The 18,459-nt window shown below is 40.3% G+C and overlaps 1 protein-coding gene across 21 annotated transcripts in view; it reads left to right on the plus strand.

The window, feature by feature from the left end:
* NRIP1 (nuclear receptor interacting protein 1) overlaps nt 1-18,459 on the plus strand; it is a 101,012-nt gene that overhangs the window by 17,415 nt on the left and 65,138 nt on the right. For 11 of the 21 annotated variants that reach the window (XM_071755567.1, XM_071755486.1, XM_071755624.1 and 8 more), the window contains exon 3: nt 13,973-14,057. The gene's annotated coding sequence lies outside the window, so the exon portion shown is untranslated. Of the gene's footprint in view, nt 1-6,847; nt 6,985-7,090; nt 7,362-13,972; nt 14,058-18,459 lie in introns of those variants that run through there. The other 10 variants (XM_071755604.1, XM_071755595.1, XM_071755512.1 and 7 more) reach the window with 3 other exon arrangements.

Genomic DNA, 18,459 nt, shown 5'->3' on the forward strand with positions numbered 1-18,459 from the left:
GACAAAACTTTCAGACTACTCACAAACTGTAATTCTTTTTCTCCACTCAACCTTTTACTTAAAAAAAAAAATAGTTTCAGCTATTGTAGTACAGCAAAATGGATGTTGTTCAAACAAAGAATATAACCCAGAGGTTCTCTGTGCTAAGCCACCAAAACTCAGAATTAATTTTCTTCTCTATAGAAAATACCTTCCTGTATTTTTTTTTTAGTTATATGTTAGTCATGAAAAAAATTGAACTCCATATGTAGAAATAGATTATATACGTGGCAGTATCCCCATGTTCTTAGTCCTTGATTTTCAAAGCAAAAGAAATGTTGGTTAAGCAGTTCTCTAAATATATATGCAAAAAGTAGCAAGAGAAATTGCCCAGCTCTTTGAGAGGATGTTTCTCACATGAACATAACTGTTGCTATGTGGTTTACGGTGAGTTGAATCACTCCTATGCCTCTCCGCCAGCTTTATGTCACATGTAAAATACTGGTACAATGATCAACAGCATTAAAACTGGATTTTTTATATATCTAACATTTAGCAAAGCTAATGTCTTCTAATAAAACCTAGATATTTGTATGCTAATAAAACTATGCAAAGATATATAGCTGTATCAGTTATAAAAGCACAGCTAATTTGATTCTGATAAACTAACCACATATAATACGATCAAGCAGAAACTCATCTAAGCTTACATGGCCTGGTGATTTCAGTTCCTTAAGTTTTTTGATACACAATTTAAATGGATTTTCCCATTAGGCATCCATAAATAAAAAGAAGCAGAAATCATTTGTGACTCTATATGTGATGTTAGGTAGGTAAGCACCAATTTTTCTGAGAATATTTAATCATCAGAACTGGGACCATGTTTTCCAATCACTCACCTTTCAGGTACATAGCTAAAGAAGCCAGAACTTTTTTTCAGAATTTCTTAGTTTTTATTTTTCTGAGGGCTTTCATAAATTATTTTAGAAAATGATGGGTAGCAGTTAATGTTCTTTTTCTTTGTTACATTTTTGTGCATTTGTGAAATTTTTTGAGTGTAGGTTTTTCCAAAATGATTTTTTTCTTTTCATTATGAAACAAGAAAATCATAAAGATCCTTAGTACTTCTGAATTCCAGTAATCTGATGCCAACCTCTTTCCTTCACCCCTCCCTCCAAATCTGAAGATGAAAAATAGAAAAAACCAATCAACAATAAAACTTTTTTGTTTTCCTTTTATTTTCTGTTAAATAATTAAGCTCTTATTCATTGTTATTCTTAAAAAAGGAGGAAAAAAAAATAAAGAAAACTTAGACTTCAGTTAAGTCAAATAAATTTTCCAAGCTATTGGATGGGTAGAACCACAGCCTATGTGTATTCAAGTAAGTTGTATATTAAATTAATGTTTTCCCCTCAAAGGTTATCTTGTAAAACCCCAAAAGCTAATATGGGGGTAAGTAAATATGTTTAATAAAAATACACAAGATACACTGTTTAGCTTAACACAACAGGTTCATTTACTTGAGTCAGAGCATTTATGATCACTTGTGTTAAAGAATATTATTACAATTTTAATATGTAATTAAAGTGTTCATATATTGTAAAACATTTAGCCAGTACCTGTATTATTCTGAAGGGCAAACACAGGACACTGTAGCTCTGGGTTTTTTTAGCTGCTTTTTAATAATGGTCTTTCCAGAACTTTATTCAGTTGCTGTGTGGTAGTGGCTGCCAGATTGCCATATGTATAATTTGTACGTACTGTTCATTTTATTTTAGAACATACTGTTTCAACAACATGGCTTGTGTCATCATGAGAACCATGACAAAGGGTTATCCAGATTTCATGATAGCCAGCCAGAAAAATGGGGCCATGAAACACTATTGTTACTGAGAGTACTTGTGAATGTGAAGTATGAGAGTGAGCGTGATTCTGCAGCCCTCACTGAATCTGTCATAGCTGACATGAGGAATACTTTTGTGAAAGAGAAGAGGAATCAGGAAGTCTGAAAGGAAAATGCACGTTCTGAAGGGTTTCAGCTACCTGACTATAACCTTCTCCAATTTTATCTTTGCCTTGCTGTTGACCCACAAATAGTAAGAGTATTTTCACAGTGTTATACCTGCTTTACTGGATTTTGCCATGTCAGTTTGGAAGCAGTGACTCCAGGATGGTTATTTTCTGGACATGCCCTCACACTATGAGGAACGTGACTCATCAGAGCCACATTCTCTGAAGTATGTTTTTCGTGTTTGTTTGTGTGAGTGGGATGAAATTGCAGAAAATTCACAAGTACAGGACATGTTGTTCTGGCTAAAAACACCAGTATTTTATTCTGGTAAAATATTACCAATGACTGTAAAGTAGTCATATCAACTTAACATACACACATTGCTGCTTCCACTAAAGGAGTTAAAGGGGCTGAAAGCAGTGTTATTTCCTGCCACCAAACATAAGAGTCAAAGTGTTAGTTCCTGTCTATGGTCAAAAACTGCACACCCCAAAAATCCATATGGGAAAGTAAGCCTCACTCGAGCTCATATCTCAGAACAGATACAGTGTGCTAGAGGCATGGCCAAAACTCACCAGATGCTGCAAGCATATGATTCCTCCATGAGAGTTTATATGGTACAGCTGTCCTTAAATGTTTTTGTAATTGAAAAGGCTCCAGCATCTGGTCCTTTGCTTATTACTCTTAGATCAAATAGTTATGATCTGAAGTCTACTTTTAAATAATGCAGAAAAAAACCCAGCAACAATTAGAGGCACTAAGGGTTAATTTCTCTCAGATGACCTGCTTCAGTGTAGGTGTAAAAATATAATAAACACTGTAATAAGAAAAAAAAAAAAAAAAAAAAAAAAAAAAAAAAAGCAGCAGAAAACTATTCCAGTAGGGAATGGGTTATCTATGCATACAGATACCTTTATAGATTTAGAGGTAGGTAGGTAAAGTAACAAGTTGTCTGTACTCTTGATATCTTTCAGTTAAACAAAGAGTCTACTACTCCTCCTTTACATGTTATTGTGTAATTTAAATCCAGTCCCAACAGTTGTGAGCTGTACTGGGCTATGCACTACGGTGCATGTTGCAGAAACTCTTGCCCTGGATGACTTTTTCTCTGGTTACACTGCAATGGTTCCCATTGGTTTCCATTAATCTTAGATAGTAATCCTAAAGAAAGGCAGACTTTTCTACCCTACTACTTCAGATTTATGGGTGAGCACTGTTAAATGATGATAACTAATTTAGACAAACCTCGTTTGAAGTAAAATATTGAATAAGTAAGAATCATACTGTTTTGTTGTTTTGGTTTTTTTTAAAGATAGTATTTTTTGTATCTTTTGTGCCTACCTAAGTTCTGGAATATTAGGTGATCTAATCCTCTGTGAAGGTACGTTCCAAATAGAGGTAATCTGACATATTACATGAATTGAACTAGGCTGAGTCAAGGATGGAATTGCATTAGTTGTTTATGTAAGGCTGACAAACTCTTTTAGAGTAAGATTTATCCTGAAAATGAATTTCTCTAAAGCCAGCTACCTTCTCAAACACACCCTAAGCCTTTCATATCATAAATGGATGCCATAAAGTAAGGCCTTAAGTGTTTGGATTGAAAAAGGTAGTTTCATAATTGTTAGTTTTTCAAGAGACTGACATAGCCTTAAAGGAAAATCAAAATTGGAGCAACTGTAGTTCATGGAAGCTCTTCAAAGTTCTTTATGTGATTTAAATTAGGCTAGCATTAACTTTAAAATGTCTGGGAATTATGTAATAGCATTTTCATTTTCTTTTTGTTTCTTATTACTGCATTCAGCAAGATAAAGTTTTGTTACTAGATGTGTAACTTTGTTTCTAATTTTAAAATGCATTATTGTAATCATCAAAGTGATAACAGAAAAAGTTGGGAGGTAAGTCAACCATTTATTTAACCACTTTTTAATAGCCATATACATTAATATTATACTTCAAGAATGTCAAAATTACAATTATATTTTGAGTCTGATAGAATTCCCCCTAGGTTGAACACATATCTTTCTGTCTAAAGATTTCTGGTTAGCAAATGTAAAGTGAGGATATATGTGAGTGGGTGTAGGTATGTGTGTACTATTATATATTTTTATAAATAGAAAAAGAAGTGGTTAACTGATAGTATCAAAGTTCGGTACCAACAGCTGTCTACTAAGTGCATGGAGTTCTGGAAATGAGTTCCAATATAACCTTTACAACTGTGTTTTTCTCTTCCCAGACCAATCCAAAAACAGTTTACATTTTCCTGCCATAATTGGCTTTCCATTTACAGGCAGGTCATGGGGAAGAATTCCTCTTGAAGAAATTCTTTACATTTTTTCCTTTTGTCATGTCTATGACCCACCAGCAGACAGTAGAGAGGTAGTTACATTGGTAAGAACACATCTTTTAGGCTTGCACAGTGAGTGAGTGTTTATGTTTGGTTGAAAACCACATAGGAAAAACCAAAAAATACACAATAGTACTTTCATACTTCTTGAGAGACTGATTTGACTGTGTGCTGCAATTTTTCCTTTACTTGGAGGATTTATTTCATATATTGTTTGAATTCTCATAGTTCACATGCCACAAGGAAGTGGCACAATTCAGTGTGACTGGGATATTAGGTGTTGGCAATAACCTGCTAAATCCATATGAGGTGTTATTTTATACAGTCTCAGCTGCTTGTATCATATAAAAACTTGTGTCCTTAGCCAACTATGTTACCCAACAACTATAGTTTTAACAAATATTCCACATTAGTTTTTTTTCTGTTGCTTGTCCAAGATTCCTCATTTTGTAGGTCTCTTGTCTATGCAATATGTTCCCTAAGGTTGAGAATGAAAGAGGTCTTTACTACAGACACTCATGATTGAAATAGCAGCTAAATTGCTGCTGTAATGAGAAAATTTCCTTTTCCCTAGATAGTTCAGCTGCTTAGCACTGAAACATTTTTGAGATAAAGATTCTTCATGAAATAATAATAATAAAAAAATTAAAGATCAGTTCTTTACAATCAGAAATTGCTAATGAGCCTACTATGGAAATGAAGAGCAAAACATTTGTTTTAATGGAAGTGTGATCAAGCTCTATTATGAGACAGGCTCTCAAAAAAAAAAAAAAAAAAAAGACTTGTATAGACACTGTGGCATGCAATAGCTTTAGAAAATGCTCCTGCGTCTCTGGAAGAAAGTGGTTAAAAACACATGATGATGAAGTTAACCTAAATCTTTCATTGGCTTAAAAAAATAGGTCAAGTAACACATTACTAGCTCTCCTGTAAGCCTGTACACAATCCGTACATTCCAGAGTGAAAGAGTTTTAAATGAACATTGCTACATCTACTTTTATTCATTGTATCTCCAGGTTAAAATATTTGCCTTTATACAACTGTGACTCTCTTTTGCTTTCTGTTAAGTGGAAATTCATAAGGTCTTGAACAATGCTAGCCTTTTACTTAAAAAGATGCTTGAATTTATCATTTATTATTATTTTACCTGAGTTTTAAACCTAAAACTAACTCAGATTCTACCACACAAATTGGGATTTGTAAACAACTTTGTTTCTCTTTTCTCAGTCTTTAACTTCTAGAGGTAAAGTATCATCAAGTGTTCTATCCAGCATTTGGCAAACAACACGGCCAAGTGTTGAGGCATTTGCTAAGGCACATGGAAGGTGTGATGAAGGTCACACACACTTTGTAGCTTCTCCTATACAGCCAAGTCCAGCGTGTATCTCTGGGTACTTTCTTCTTGGAATGGGAACGAAGTCTAAAGAACAACTTGACATATCGTACTAGTTCTGACAGCAGAGGTTGTGGGGATGCCACCTACCAAAATGGAGGGCTGACTTTTCTCGGAAGCTCTGCCCAAGGCAATTTTTTTTCTCCCAAATTGTACTTATTGCCACGTGGGCGAGCAGCATGGCTTTGAGGAGCCGTTTTACCTCCGATTCTTGAACTGCTTCTGCGGGGGTAGCAGTTTGGGAGTCGGGAGTATCCGATCTTCCTTCCTTCCCCCCTCCAGTTGCGTGGCACAGGGACCACCGGGTGCCCTGGCCCAAGTCGGGAGAGATGCTCTTCCTCCCTCTTCTTCTCTCCAGGGCGTGGCGGCCATCCCCGCGCCGCCCGGCCTGGTAGGCACCAGCCCAGGGATAAGCAGACGTGCCGGCAGCCGTGAGGACAGGGCAGGGCCGTGAGGGAAGGGAAGGGACGGTGGGGGAAGGGAAGGGACGGTGGGGGAAGGGAAGGGACCGGGGAGGGTGGGGGCGGTGAGGCCCACCCGGCACTCCCGAGACCAGCGGCAGGTGCCGGGATGCCCGCTGCCCACCCCCCGCGGCGGCCGCCGGGAGCTGGCGAGAGCCTCCCAGCTTTTTGGTAAAAAAGAAAAAAACCAAAAAACCAAAAAAACTTTCTGGCGCGTTTTTCGGAGAAAACGCCGAAAATGTAAGCTTTAAAACGACGAGAAACTGTCACGACTGGTTATCCTCCCTCCCCCATTATTCTAAGCGCAACGAAGGGTGGGGGAAAAAAAAAAAAAAAAAAGTTATTTTTAAGCCACGGCTGTTTTCATTAAACACGGGTCCTCCGTACTGTCGCTCGTAAGTTTGTTTCCCGGGGGCTCCGCGCCTTCAGTGAGATTAATTAGAGGGCAGGAAGCGCCGCGACTCGCGTACGTGGGGCGCGTTTAGCGGCAACCTGCTCTGCAGCCTCCTTCCCCAAAACGATGCGGGGCGGGGGGGAAGGGGGTACGGGCGCATCCCTCGGTTCCTCCCTCCTTGCTGCCGCCCTCCCCTCGGCGAGGGTTAGAAAAGGGTTAAGAAACTTGGCTGGAGAGATGAATGGCGCGGCGCGGGGAGGGGCCGGGCTGCGCCGCGGCGGGCGAGGTGGAAGGCGGGGAGGATCGCGGCTGCGGGTTAGGCTTTGAAAGTCAGCCTCACAGGCATTGCTGCAGAGCCCCGAGCCGCGGAGGGGCGCGGAGAGGAGCGGAGCTCGCCGCGTATGTGCGCGGGGCCGGGCGGGAGGGACGGACAGACGCGGGGGGAGGGGGTTGGGGGAGGCGGCGCGTCCTGCTCTGCCCTGCCCTGCCCTGTCCTGTCCTCCAGCCGGGGGACCCGGCCGCTCACCTCGGCGTTAGCAGCTGCCCCCGCTTCTTGGACCTCCGCGCCGGGACCGGCCGCCGGGGTGCTCGCCGTCACCTGCTGCGGCCGCTGGGCCGGTGCGGCGTGCTCGCTCGCCCGCTGCCCGCGCAGGGTCGGAGCCGCTCTCGCAGGCCAGGTGAGGGCCGGCCGGCGGGCACCGGGGGCAGCCAGCCCGGGAGGAGCCGTCGCCACCGCCGCCGCCGCCGCCGTGGGGGGTGCGCGGGCCCGCTGCGGGGTGAGTGCGGCGCTCTTCCGCCGGCAGCCCTGCTGGCTGGCGGGGGAAATGGCCGAGCGGGGCGGGCCGGGGCTGAGCTGCCGGGCGGCGGGGCGGAGAGGCGGCGGCGGGGAACAATGCCGGGGTGAGCTCGGTGCGGCGGCGGCCGAAGCTGTTTCCGGCGACGGCCGCCCCTCTGGCACCCCCCTTCCCCCAGCTCCCGTGGTGGCTGAAAGTTTGCCCGGTTAGGGTGGGTTTGGGGGAGCTGGAGGGACGGAAAAGTTACTCGTCTTTACCCCCGAGACCCGCCAGTATTTTCCTGAGCGCTGGCTGCAAAGCTCGGTTCCCGTTTCGGAGGAGCACCCTCCTCCTCCTTCTCCCGGTGTGCATGCGAATCATTTCAAGAATCGCAACCTCGGTCCGCAGCGGCTGCAGCGGCCGGGGGGGCGCCGGCGGCCGCTCGGGGCTGGGGGGAGTCCGACCCCGGCGGCCGTGGCCTCGCTCGTCTCCCGCCGCCGCCGCCCGCCGCTCGGCTGCTGTCACAGCAGCTGCGGGCAAGGCCACGCTTCCCTCTTCTCACCTCCCCCCGACTGCTCGGTGCTGCCCGCTCCACCGGCAGCTGCCAGCGGGCAGCCTCTGCCCTGGGTGCCTTTTTCCATCGCTTCTCGCTGACGGTATACGTCGGGCTCCCTGCGTCCCCAAAGATGCCTTCTCATCGTTTCGGGCTCCTCGGGGACGTCGCTGTTTCCTTTCTAGACTAAAGGTTACTTTTACAGACGTATTTTTGTGTCCCTAAAGCCTTTTAAAGGTCTTTAAAGGTGATTTATTTCCCTCCCCCCCCCCCCCCCCTTTTCTCCCTACGGAACACGTTGAGGCTGTTCTTTCTAAGTGTCAGCTGGAAATTAAGTTGGAAGGCTGTGAAACCTAAGGAAACCTAGTGTCAGGGCATGGGCAAAATAAGGGACAGCTTTGTAGCATGCAGACAGCCTTGCATCTCTGCTGCACCTCTCCTTCTCCTGTGTTGTGGATTCTGATGAATTGTTATGGTTTTAATTTAAGAATTCTGCTGAAATGTTTGCCACGTTGAAAAAAAAAAAAAAAAAAAGTGGGATTTCTGGTTTTGGGATTATGTTGATGCTAGGAAAGCTGAAGTGGAAGTTGGCCTCCTCTGCCTCATGTCTCTGGAATCTGGAGACTATATTATTCCTGGTTTTATTTTGAGGGGACCTGCCTGCAGTGTCTGACAGCTCACAGGCAGATTAAAATTTAACTGAGTCATGGCACTATAAATGTTCAGAGATCCTGTAAAGCTTTATTTAACGAAGAGTGCGATTCCAGTCTGTGAAGACCCACAGGGAGGAAGCAGTCACTTGTGGACAGGGGGTGATGTGTCCCTGAGTGAGTGAGTGGAAGATAACCTTTTTCTTTAGTATTCGATTGCCATTTACTGTTTCTAGAGCTGACTGAACACACTAGAAAGTGACACGTTAGGATGCCATATGACAAAAGCTTTCTGAGCCCAGGATACTTCGGGGTTATTGGCTTAATGTCATCTGAGTAATTGTTGATCTGTGGGTAGCGAGGACTGGCGTTTTGGAAAGCAAAAGTTCTCGTCCAGAACAGTGTTCAGGCAGGTTTAGTGCTCCTCCTCTCTGGGGCAACTCTTCCCAAACTTGTGGTTGAGAAGTCTGACTCGTTATTTTATCAGCAATCTCCTGAGATGGAGTTGACATTGACTCCAGAGCAAGACAGCAAGTTTGCCAGGAGTGAAATGTGTATGTAGGGGTGTGTGTTTCTGTTCAGTGGGGTGGAAGAGGTAACAAGTAGTGACTTCGTATTTCAGGTAAGGGTGAAACCAGACCCCCCCTGTTAGACTGGCCTACACTTCTGAGTTATCTAATGAATGAGACCTATCAATGGCTTTCAGATTTTTGTGGATCCTGCGTGCGTGGAATACAAGATGCTGTCAAATGCCCAACTGTACTGGATGGATTTAATCTTTTTTTCCCTAGTCTTATTGCAGATGAAAACATGTTCTTTCTCACCACCACCCCCCCTCTCCCCCCCATGTTTCTTTTTCTAAAGTGAAAAACATGTTAAATAAAATTGGAGGAAATTGATGTAAACAGAAGTTGTTACAGTCATAAAAACTTGATAAAGAAGTAGAAGTTTACTAATGTTTTCATATTGTGAACATAAATGGGTGATGGAGATGCTGTCTGTATCTACCTGCAGCTTGATAGCTGTGTTTAGGGTGAGTCTATTCAAGGCTTGTTTTTTATTTTTAGTTCTTTTTGTTTCAGTAAAGGCTATAGAACTCAAACATGAATTAACTTTATGGTAATCCTATGTGCCTGTAGGTTTTGCTTCATGTGGGATTGTTTTGAAAGAACTGACAAGAGGCTTAAACATGCTTAAAGCTTGTTTTTTCCTTTTCAGAGCTAACTATTACTCTGTCTTTGAATGCTGGCAAAAGGTTTCTGTAATAACAGCCATATGATTGCTAGCAGTAAGAGTGCTGTTAACGTTAGCAGTGACAGTGCAGGACATTATTAAAAGATAAACGATGTTTTGCGTTGTGCCGAGCACATGTATAAACTTGCCCAGGGCAAAGCCGGGGAGTTGCATTTCCCACACTCAGCTGTCTTGCTCAAGGGTTGTGCTTGACACCTCCTTGCAGGACTGTCAAAGAAGTCATGAAGGCTGTAATATTTAGTTAATTTTAGAATATCGCTTCAGACCTTGCCTGAACCTCAAAACCCAAATGGCTCTTGGTTTTAGTTTTTTGGGATATTTTTTTGTTGTTGTTGTTTGTTTGTTTGTTTAATTTTTCTTCCTATATGTGCAGGTAGAGGGAGCAGAGGGGAGGTCCAGAAGAGAGGCATGGAAGAGCATGGGGTTTCCAGCTGGGTGCTTGGTGAGCAGGAGCTGTGGGGGGGGCCCAGGCAGCCCTTGGTACCAGGGCCTGGGGGCTGGGCAGAGCCAGGCTGATCTCCCAGCAGCTGGGTGGCATGCTGAGTGATGGGCTGGGTTGTGAATGCTAGGCAGGATAAAAAGGATAACTTATCCTATGGATTAAAAAAGGATAAATACCCTTCTGGGACAAGAAGTGCAAATTTTGAAGTATAAATCATTACTGCTCAGCAGGGGTTTAATGACAGGAAAGTGGAAAGATAATGCAGGTAGGGAATGAAACCTAACAGAAGGAAAATGTACCAAAGTAAATGCACAAATGTGCCAACAAAGAATAAAAACATAAACTTGACAGTGTCTAAACAGTCTCAAACTGTAGACCAAAAGGCTAATGGTAACACATTTGTAGTTAGTTAGCTCTTTCTTCCTGCCAACAAGCCAAACCAATCAGAACAGTAACTATCTGAATAGTGTTGGCCTGCCTTTAGCAAATGTGAGGAAAGTATTTAAAAGCCTTGTGGCATTTCTTTTGGATATTATGGTGTTAGAGCTTTGCTAGTTGATTTTGAAAATGTGGCCTTAGAAAACAGTGTACAGTGGTTGGCAGGCAATGCTTTGGGTGGACATCTGCAGTTCCATTAAAATTGTCTTATATTCTCCAAGGAAATATCAGCTAAGGCTTCTCTAAATAAATACTCGTGTGTAGAAAGGGGAAGGAGTAGTTGTTAGTCTGGATTAAACCCCCCTCCTTTGTTAATTTTAGTTTTCTAGTACTTTATTTGTTACTATTTGTCTATTTAATTGCCCGTCTTGGGAGAAATTCTGTTTTCATGATGCGTATTTCTAAATTCCTTTGGCTTCAGCAGAGGAAAAAACAATTTTACTTGTAGTCAATATCAGATGAGAAGCGGAAACTACAGATGAGTTAGTCACTGCTTTTGAAGTGGGAGAGTTTAGTGTAGAAAAGAAGCTTGGTGTTGGGCAAGAGTTCTAGTGGGCTGCTCTTCTGCCTCTCAAAAAAAGTTGAGGGATTTGTCATGAGAGATCAGGTACTAGAGGCAAAATGTGCTTCAGTCCTGACCAAGCCTACTATTTGAATACAAATATGGGAGTGTTTAGTTTGTCCCAGAAAGCACTTGATGAATCTCTTTGTTGAGCTGTGACTAGGTAGTGCATTGTGCTTCACAGAAGAGCAGTGGTCTCGTTAGTGCTGGGCTGCTGTGCTGATGCTGATAGTTTCTCAAAAGTGAACAAGATTCATGGCTACAGGCTTTCTACTACTTCTTTATGTCCCACCATGAAAGTGGAGTTGGGAAAGAAAAATAGAAAAGGCTTTTTGAATGATGTTGAAAGCAGAACTTGCCTCAGAGATAGAAACAAATGATCATTCTTGCCCCAGGAGGTTGTCCTATTGGTGGTGTTAATTTCATCACCTATCCCACTTCAACCAGTTTACAACAGGGAACAAATTAACATTCAGAAAAAACTAAAGTTGTATGAACCAGGTGATCCATTTATGAAGTTTTTGGGAATAAAATATCATCCGAGCAGGTGGGTTTAGGGGTTTTGTTTTGTTTGTTTGTTTTTTGGGTTTTATGTGTTTTTTTTCTTTTTTATTGTTTGCTTTGGTGGTTTTGCTTCTTTGGGTTTCATTTCTAAAAGATTATTAAAGGAATAGGTTATTTTCCCCAGAAATAACAACTTCTTCTGTTCTCTTTTCTCTAAATTTTTATAAACATAAAAAGTGATTTGTAGCCACTTGAAACAGTGCAGAAAAGACTGTGTAATGCTGACCTCAAGGAAATCCTGTCCATATATTGAATTTTGGCAATATAGTGTGCAGGGGTGTTGCCCTCCCCCTCCCATAGAAATCTTGTCTTCTCTTAGAAGTAGAAATACTTAAACAAAACCACTTATCAGTGGTGGAAAGCATTTTGTCAGCATCTGTAGTATGGAAATACTGGAATTAAATTAACTTTTTCTCAAACTCAGGTGAATTTTAAAAATATACATATTTGCATTTTCAAGTGCTGCTTTCTTATGCTGTAAGGGACTGCTTGTCCTGGTTTTTTTTTGGGGTTTTTTTTTTTCTTTTTTCTGAGGTCACAAATGATTCCACATCCAGCTTGTTTGCCCTTTCAGTGAAATGGGGTTCGGAAGGCTTTGAACTCAGTTTATTACTACCTTTGTCACTGTATCCATCATTTCTCTGTTTATTTTGTCTGCAGTGGTAGCTTTCATTTTTCCCTCTCCCTTCTAATTTAATCCAAACGTTGAGGATTCCTACCGTTCTCTGGTGGAAGTTGTCTTTTTATTTTGTGATGTATATAGGGGAAGGATTTGAAATAGTGTCTTCATGTAGTATTTCAGGGTGTGTGCTTATTTTTCAGCTTAATTGGATCTTGATGCTGGCAGTAGTCCAGCGTGCATCTGTTATCTTTCATGATCTCACAGGTCTTTTCCAACCTTAATGATTCTGTGTACCTGAAAGCTTTTAGCAGGTCTTTTTTTTGATGATGACCTATCTATCAACACCTGGATTTTTTCCACACCCCAGGTAGCACTCTGCAGGCAGAGTTGGGTCTTCAGCCCAAGTGGTTTTGCAGAAGGGGCAAATACTGTGAGCTGCCCCAATGCACATGCTTCCCACTCTGCTCCTCTCCAACACTGCACATCCAAAGCCCCTTGTGTGTGTGTATGTGGGGAGGGGTCTTCTGTGCTGGAGAAATTCTGTGTCCAAGAAAGCTTTTGTATGAAGTTTTTTGAGACCAGAAGCTAGAGGTCAGGCAAAGAGGAGAAAAGCTCTCCCTCTGCCAAGCAAGGGGAGGGGAAAGTTCAACCAAATAGCAGAGGAACTTATTTTTCTCTTTTTGTACATTTTTATACTTTTTATTGTAGCTGAATTTGACTCTTCTGTTATGCATAAAAGCTTGCTACTTGGGTGGTAACTTTGTGACAGAAGCTTTAACATAGCCTTTAATGAGGAGACTCATGAGGAGAACAGGGCTGAAGGTGGTACAAATGACAGTGATCAAGGCTAACTCTAAGTTTGGATCTTTTAGAAAAAGTACACTTAGGATTAAAGAAGTGCAGGGAAGAATTAAGGCAGCTCTTGTCAGAGGTAGCATCTTCTAACTGTAATATATACTATTTAATTCCTAAATATTTCAAAAGCAAATGTTGTAATTTCTAGTGATTCAGTTTCTTTTAACTAATTTTGTAGCATTTAGCATCACATTGACTAGTTATATTATGCTTTTGTGTTTTCCCTCTGTTTGTATATAAGTATCCTTAAATTAATAGGAGCTCCTTAAAAATATGATTTAATGTTCATACATGCAAGTTTGAAATTTTAAGCAGTAATTACTACATAGGAAGGAGGGCTTGCAGTTTTTTAGAATGACAGGAAGAAAAAGAGGACAATGACTTTGAATCAGAACATGGATTTTGCTCCTGCCCAAATGCTTTCCACTTATTCAGCTGATACAAGTTGAGGCAACATAAGTTATTTTAACTTGTTTTACTGATGATTCAGTTGGGAAGATTTTGATTTCTGAAGTTCGGACCTACATTTTTCTTCTGAAATAGAAATGTTTACTATCCAAAACGTTGCTTTCTGTTACACCAACAATAACAGAGTAGATAAAGGTATACTGGATAGGAAAAAAGAAAAAATGGCATGCAGCATTTCATAGGATGATTTCTGCGGTTCTTTTCAGATCAAGCATGGAATTGCTGAGGAAGAAAATTACTGCATCTTTGGACTCCTGAAGGAAGAGCTTTCCCAATGGGACCACTTTCAAGGTAAGTAATTTGTTTGAATTTTTTTACTTTTGTCTCCTTGACTTGGAGTTTGTTCTTTTTCTGGACAAATCTGTCAGACAACTGTCTGTTATGTATAAGTTTTTTTAGGATTATAATATATTTTAAAGTGATACATTTTCAAGTTAATCCCTCTCTTTAAGGCTTTTTGTGTGTGTGAATGTGGATCAGTGAGAAGTAAATGTTTTAGCAGCATTTGAACTTTTTTATGGAATTTGCTAATAAGTCCTGAAGATTAATCTCACTTGTTTGGGAAGTTGTTGCTAAATAGAGAAGAACCTGATTTACATAGAATTTCAAAGTGAAACAGAAGATTAAGTAAAATCTAATATGTTACAATCTTTGTCTTTTTTTAATGTTATTTGTTTATTTAAAAAAAAATAAAACGGGTCTAAATGGAGCTGCTGTGACAAGGGACTGTCACAGTAAAATCATTATTAGGTATTACATTACAGTGGCTTGTAAACGTTTAGCACCACTGTCATTTTTGTTGGATCTGCTCCCTTGGTTCCGATTTCATAAATCCTCTTTTTCTTTGATACTGGGGAATAATTCCCTGAGTGTTGTCCAGTGATTGCTTATGTATATGCACTATGGTTTGTGAGTGATTTTATTCACTTGAGTAGCCCTACTGTACTCAGTGGGCCTACATGCATGCCTAAGAACTTGAGAATGCTGATGAGCATAAAGAATACAATTTGGGCATGTAATGGTTGACAAGCAGTTGTTGTTTTGTTCCTGGTCTCTCTTAGGACTCATTTGCATTGCCTCCAGTGGCAGCTTGTGTGAGCATTAGTAGGGATGGTCTAGAGGCTGGAGGCAGTCATGTCAAATCCCAGCATGCAAAAATTGTTACATATCTGTTGTAATGGCACAGATTGCAGATGCAAGGATATATTTTTCTTTTAATAAATCCATGTGTTGCTTGACTTCATTTGAATATAGCATTGGTCTGTGTATTTCAGTGAGAGCATCCCCAGCATAATAGAATATAGCAAAGTAAAATAACTAGAAAATATCTGCACTTTTTAAATTGAGGAGATTTGGATTTATCCAGAATCACTGTTATGGAGATAAGGGAAATTAGAAATTAAGATGAGTGATCCATGTTTTTTTTTTCCTCATAATGTTTCCTATTTGACTTTTAGGGAAGGAAAAAACCAAAAAAAAAGGTCTGAAGTCTAGCATTGCTGTGGGTGGTTCTTAGTTGTTTGAGCAATTGCATTTACATGAAAGTTAATTGTATTACTTGTTGATCTCAGAATGAGTAAGACACTTTGGAATTAAAACACAGTTGATTAATTAGCTATTTAAAACTTGGTAACTGTTGTGATCAGCAGCAGGCAGTCACTTATACAGCCTTAACAGAACTTAGACAGTAGCCTTTGCAGCTACAAGGTGTTTGAAATGTTTGCACATATTGAAATAGTTCAGCTAATTCAAAGCTTTGTTTCAAGATTGTCACCTCTGTTTAACAGCAATGCTGTTTAGTCAGAGTTTCAAAAGTGTAAGTTGTAAATCAGGATCTTGGCACCAAGTATTTTGTTCATCAGTGAGGTGGTTAGGCTAAAGATTTGAGAGACTGTGTTTAGTGTATACAGGGCTGCTAATCCTGACACATTCTTTTCCATTTCTAAGCAACATTATAAACAGTTTAAACAGTTATTATGTGATTAGTCTTGATTTTTTTATTTATTTATTTTTTCTTTTTAAGGGGAAGAGGGAACAGGCTTGTTTATTGGCTATAGCACTAATTACAGCATACCTATGTTGGTATATGAGTTTGCATTTCATACCATTGTAAACAGCTTTAATGTGGAGTGCAGTAATGTTGTCTTGATCAGTAGATAAGAGGTTTGGGTTTTGTCAAAGAAGTTTAATTTCTTATTTTAAGTCAGAGTTGTGGACCATTAGGATGGTCTTTCTTCAGAAGATTGCTGCTTGGCAAGCAGCTGTTGATCTCATTGATGAAGTAAGAGATAGAAGAGGGTAAGGCGAACATGCTGTCTAAAGCTGAGTTTACATCAAAGAAAAGTCTGTGGCAGTGATCTAAAATTTATAAATTATGCCCTTTAAGTTTGTGTAAGCCTAAGAAACTTGGTGAGATGGAGCTCATGAAAAATACAGATGAGAATTAAAAACTTATGGTAATAGCTGTAAAAAGAACAAGGTGGTGACTGAATGCCAGCAAGGCTGGCAGAGGCAGTCTTTAATTAAGGAGGAATTGGTCAGTGTAAAACAATTACATCTTATTTTTAATGATAGGTTTCAGAGAACAGCAAATGAGTGTAGTTTGATCTTGACTGATAATACGTTCTGTTCTTCTTGGATAAAACCCCAAAGCCTGAGGATATGAAGTTGCAAACAGAAGTCTCACGTCTTATTTTTTCCTCTTTTCTCCTCTGAAGAGGACAAGGAATTGGAAGAAACTCCACTTTTTTTTTTTTTTTTTTTTTTTCTGTAAAGCTGATTAGTGTTTGCATACATTTTGTCTTTGGGAACTAACACAATGCTTCCATTTTGTCAGCCTAGGGAATTTGGTAACTCGGGAGTCTCGAGAAATACCCCTTGTTCTTTCTGTGGCTTGGCATTCAGTATTTTACAGCAAACTTTTAAGTTTAACATATATGAACTTGTACTAGATAGGGTTAATAGGCTAGAACAAAAGGTCAAAGCATAAGGCATTAGGCTTAATTAAGGGAGAGCAGGAGTGGCGGGAGTATGTGACAGTTAAATGGGTTTCCCACAGACTAATGTCTGCTACAGTGCAACCATGCCTCAACTTAAGTGGGTTATTTTGTGCAAAGGGCAGCAGTGATTAGCAGTTTGACATGCCAGACGTTTCTGGCCAATCCCATCTCTTTTAGAGGTTAAAAAAGCACACCTTTATGAGGGGATAGATTGATTTGTGTGCCCGTCTGATAAAGATTAGAAGTCCAAGGCCAGTGCTGTAAATGCCAGTTATGGAATATTGTACTTTCTTAGTTGCTCTTTGTTTAAACCATCTACTGTGTGGTAACGGGGCTAACAGCTATAAAAGTGGCCGTGCAGTATGAAGAGTGCAGCAGGCCTGCTGCAGCAAGTGTTTTGAACCAGAAAGATCTAGGAGGAGCGTTTCCTTCTCAGTTGGGTTTGTTTTGAATGTAGGCCTAGTGGGCTTTGGGCATCTTGCAGTGCTTTGGTTGGAGAAGGGGATCTAGCTTAGCATGGTCCTATCTAAGGCTCTCCTGCCTTCTCTTTATAGCATTTGATGTCAATGTGTTTGCCCAGATGTTACCTTCCTTGGCACAATCAGATTTCCAGTACAGCTGGCTAGAGAAGAATTTCAATACTTAAAAGGTTTCAGTATTTATCTTAATTTCATCATGCTCTCCATATCCTTCCTACTTCAATGCTAAACTGGGATGGTACGTGCATATTCTATTGTTTTTTTTCTTTTTAGATGTTACTCTCCAATAGTTTTCCTGATTGTATCATGAGGTTGCCTTGTAAGCCTAAAATAAAGTAGGTAGCACAATAAGTCTTGACTGTATTTCTCATCATCTTTATGACTTTGTAAAGTCAAAGTTACATTACTATTAATATAAGACTATTAATAAATCATTGATGCAATAAAACTGTTTTTGATAATGTTCAAGGTTCATACATAGTTGAAGGTGATTATCCTATTTAAAAATCAAGCAGAGGTCAGATTGTATTGTAACGTAACTGACTGTGGCCCAAATGATATGTGATAGCTTCAAGACCAATGACAGTATTCATCACTTCAAATAAATAGAGGATTTTGCATTGAATTGTTAACTGTAAGTGCATTTTGTGGTAACATACTGATAACTTCCTTTGTATTTTGTGAGATGTATGTGCTTACTTAAAATGAATACTTTAAGCTGTCATTTTTAAAAGACATTGTTTTAAGCATTCCCTGTTCTTTCTCTCCTCTCCATTCACGCAGTGACAGTTGTAGCTATATATAACTGAGAAATAACACTGCATTAAGTTAACATTTGGCACATTGCATTCAACATTTCTACATGAACTTTTAAAATTACTCACCTGACTAAAATTACTTGGTTTTCTGTTTGAAAGCATTATCTTTCCCTTGTTCCATTTAAAAGCAAATAAAAATTGAAGGTAGTACTGACTTCCTATTCATACCATAAAGTCTACTTCAGGTACCTGTGCTATATTGTTCCATACTTTTGCTCTAACAGCTTGTTCCTTAAAAGATGTACTAATTTGTTATTTATCAGTAACTTCACCTTATCTAGCTTTGTAAGAGCCACCTTAGTTTTTCCTGTGTTCTCATGAAAATCTCTTACTTTTACTTCTGTTTGGAATGCCTAGAAATATTTTCATTGTCCTTTAGGATGAGCAAGGCAACATC

Source organism: Heliangelus exortis, chromosome 1, assembly GCF_036169615.1.
Source record: "Heliangelus exortis chromosome 1, bHelExo1.hap1, whole genome shotgun sequence".
Lineage (NCBI taxonomy): Eukaryota > Metazoa > Chordata > Aves > Apodiformes > Trochilidae > Heliangelus > Heliangelus exortis.